We start from the raw sequence: 3532 nt of genomic DNA on the forward strand, positions 1-3532 counted from the left end.
AGTCATGCGGTAAACATTGTCTTTAGAAGCAGAAAAAGTGTACCCAAATGATTTCCATTCTAGAGTATTGTTGATGTCATTTAGTTTAACCTGCAGAATTTCTCAGGTCCATTTGCATGCCAGCCCAGGGCCCAACCTTCTCCCTTGGCAGACAGCAAACTCTTCTTGCCAGTACCATCAAAGGGCTGTGGATGCAGCTGCCAGCATCACCTTGGCCACCTGCAGGGACACTCCTGTCTCTGCCTGGAGGGTGGGGAGTGCTCTGTTCCCAGTAGGTTGCAAAGCTGATTAATCTGGGAAGTCAGGGACAGTAAAGTGAGGGCTGGCTTGAAGGAGAAGCACTTACTCAGCTTTAGAGCCGGGCCACACCGTAAGACACTGACCCATTTGGCTCCCTTTCTCTCCTTAATGGAACTTGAGATAAGTTTCCTGGCTGCTGGCTCAAAAGGCAGTCATTGTTCCCCCTTCCCAGACCACACTGGCATTCCAGATCATACACCACCCAGGTCTCTGCCACCTCAGGGGCTTCTGTAAAGAAACACATGCGCCCCTTATCTCCAACTCTCTTCAATGTGTTCTTGAGTATTTACTCAGAGCCCCTGCCTCTGTCGCAGCATGGCTTCTGTATTGTTAAAGGAACGTCCATCCATCGCTGGGAGGCTGTGGGAAGACCCGGGAGGTTGCCGGGCATGGTGGCACGCTCCTTTAATCCCAGCACTTGGGAGGGAGAGGCAGGCAGATTTCTGAGTTCGAGGCCAGCCTGGTCTACAGAATGAGTTCCAGGACAGCCAAGGCTATACAGAGAAACCCTGTCTTGAAAAAAACCAAAAAAAAAAAAAAAAAAAAAAGACCTGGGAGGTTTAGTATTTTGTACCTCAGGCATCTTCCTTTAAGTCCTGGGACCCGTACATGTTTCATGGCCCCCTTATGTTGTTGCGTTGTTTGGATCATTTGTTGAGTACCCTGTAAGGGCAGAGTAGGCTGGTCAGTAGCTATAGTCTTGTCTGATCTCACTCTGTGGCCCAGAGTGTCCTGGAACTGACCATCTTCCTCTCATAGCTGCCCCGGCAACGGCACAGGTCTATGTCATACCATTATGACAGTTTCTAGGAAATGTATTATTTTATGTGTGTGGGAGTGTGTGTATGGAAGTCCCAAGGCAACTTTGTGGAGTCATTTCTTTTAGGAATTGAAGTTATGATTCCAATGCCTTTATCCACTAAGCTGTCTCATTGGCCATCCAGCCCATTTAGAAATGCCTTGCCGTAGCCCAGGCTGGTCTGGTAGAGCGAGTGATCATTCTGTCTCACGTTCCCTGGTGCCTGCAAGCTATTTGTGTAACTTGGCATAGAAAGACAAGTAGCATATCATTTCTTTCATGTGTCTATTCTAAAAAACACAGATTTGTTGGAAATAGAAGATGGCAGAGTGGCTAGGAAGGCTGGAAGGGCTAGCGGGAGAGAGAGTGCAGGGAGACTGGTTCTATGTGATTAGAATCCAGCGTTCAACTGCGCGCTTCAAAATACCTAGAACTGGCTATGTTCTCACCATTAAAGAAACTATGGGTGGTGGGTAAACCAAATATCCTGATTTCAGCATTACACCATTCATAAACACAGAGCTTGTTTTTGTTTTGTTTTGGTTTTTGTTTGTTTGTTTGCTTTTGTTTTTTGGTTTTTCAAGACAGGGTTTCTCTGTGTAGCTCTGGCTGTCCAGAAAGGGATGGGAGGGGAGCTAGGAGGAACTGGGAGAAGCAGAGAGAGGAGAAGCCATACTCAGGATATAGTATATGGAGAAAAACTATTTCTGTTTTTTATTCTTCCTTCCTTCCTTCTTTCCTTCCTTTCTTCCTAAGATTTACTTTATGCATGTGAGTACACTGTAGCTGTCTTCAGACACACCAGAAGAGGGCGTCAGATCCCATTACAGATGCTAGTGAGCCACCACGTGTTTTCTGGGATTTGAACTCAGGACTTCTGGAAAAGCAGTCAGTGCTCTTAACCACTCAGCCATCTCCCCAGCCCCTTATATTTTCAATAAGAAGAAAAAGCATAATTGTGTGTCAAGCAAAACTTTAAAAAAGTAGCACTTAGGCCATTGACCCTCCTTACCCTTTGTTTATCATGACTCTACATTGTGTATGTGTGCATATGTGTATTTATGTGTGCATGTATGTGTGTGGTATGTTGGTGTATGTATGTTTCTACACGCATGTGTGTGGTATGTAGATGTGAGTATGTGTGTTCGTGTGTGCGTGTGAGGGGCATATGAGTGTGAGTGGCTGTTTACATGTGTATATATGTGCATATGTATGCACTTGGCATCCAACCGTAAGGAACACTGCAGACCAACAAGGCAGTTCTGTTGATAATCCTATCACACAGGACAAGCCAGCTGAAAAGCGGGTTTCACACTTTTCTTACAATCTTCCTGAGTGTCTCATCAACTTGTCACTGGGTTTAAAGTTTCCATATGATATCTTCTTTAGGAAATACAGGCAGAGGATGCAATGGCAAACCAAAGCTCCTTTATTAGCAGTAAAAACTCAGGTCAGCAGGGGCTGGACTGGGGCGTCTCTGGATCTGCCTGCTAGTCCCAATTCCTAACTTCTCTCCAGTCCAGTTTCTTCCGCACAGAGAGAGTCAATGTTTTTAACAAGAAGGAAAATATTCTTTCCTTTTTTTTTTCTTTCCTGAAGGGAACATATTTTTTACTTTCATTAATTTTTATGATTGGTAAAATATTTTCATTATATTAGGCACAAAGAATCTGGACTAAGTATAGAATTCAAACTATTCGAAATATCTTCCTGGCCAGAAAGACACTGCAACCAGCTCAAAGGGAAGTTTCTGGTCTCTGGAAAATCCAACAGAGCACTGGCCTGCCAGGAAGGCTGAGAATTCAGGCCTAGCTTTCTTCTCTGACCGCCTGGAAGTGGACCACAGTTTAATTGTTGAATACTCTGGTCGTTCTTGTAACCATGGCATCTGGTTTAATGGAGTGCTTCTTAGGTCAGGCTGCCTGGGAGCCAATATTTATCATTTTAGAAATTTCCATGAGTCATAAGTGAAACCTGCACTCACAGCACCTTCTACGGACGTCTCTTTCCTAGACTTGTTTAAAACGAAAAGGAAGAAACAGAGAGCCTAGAATCCAACACTCAGCCTCTGTTGGCGCACATGCGCACTCCTGCCTGGAGGATCCAGGTCTGAAGAGTCAAAGTCTGGGTCCTCGCTGCCAGGAGTGCCCTTCCCACCCTGCAGTCCGCTGAAGCTTCTGAACTGGGCTGGGCAAGAAAGGAGACTCCAGAGGTTGTCAGAGAGGAAGTGACTCACCGGCTAAAGGGGCAGGCGAGTCTGCTTTCCACAGCAACAAGAACAAAATGAGTTAGCGAATCCTCCCACCTCCAGCACAGAGAATCTCCAGAGAGGCTCGCCTCTGAGAGGCTGGGCCTGCGCTCACTACCCAGGCACCCCGGTGATCTAAAAAGTAATGAAAACTGGATGACCTGTTGCCTCATTTGCATATCATG

Source organism: Apodemus sylvaticus, chromosome 5 (genome assembly GCF_947179515.1).
Source record: "Apodemus sylvaticus chromosome 5, mApoSyl1.1, whole genome shotgun sequence".
Taxonomy (NCBI): Eukaryota; Metazoa; Chordata; class Mammalia; order Rodentia; family Muridae; genus Apodemus; species Apodemus sylvaticus.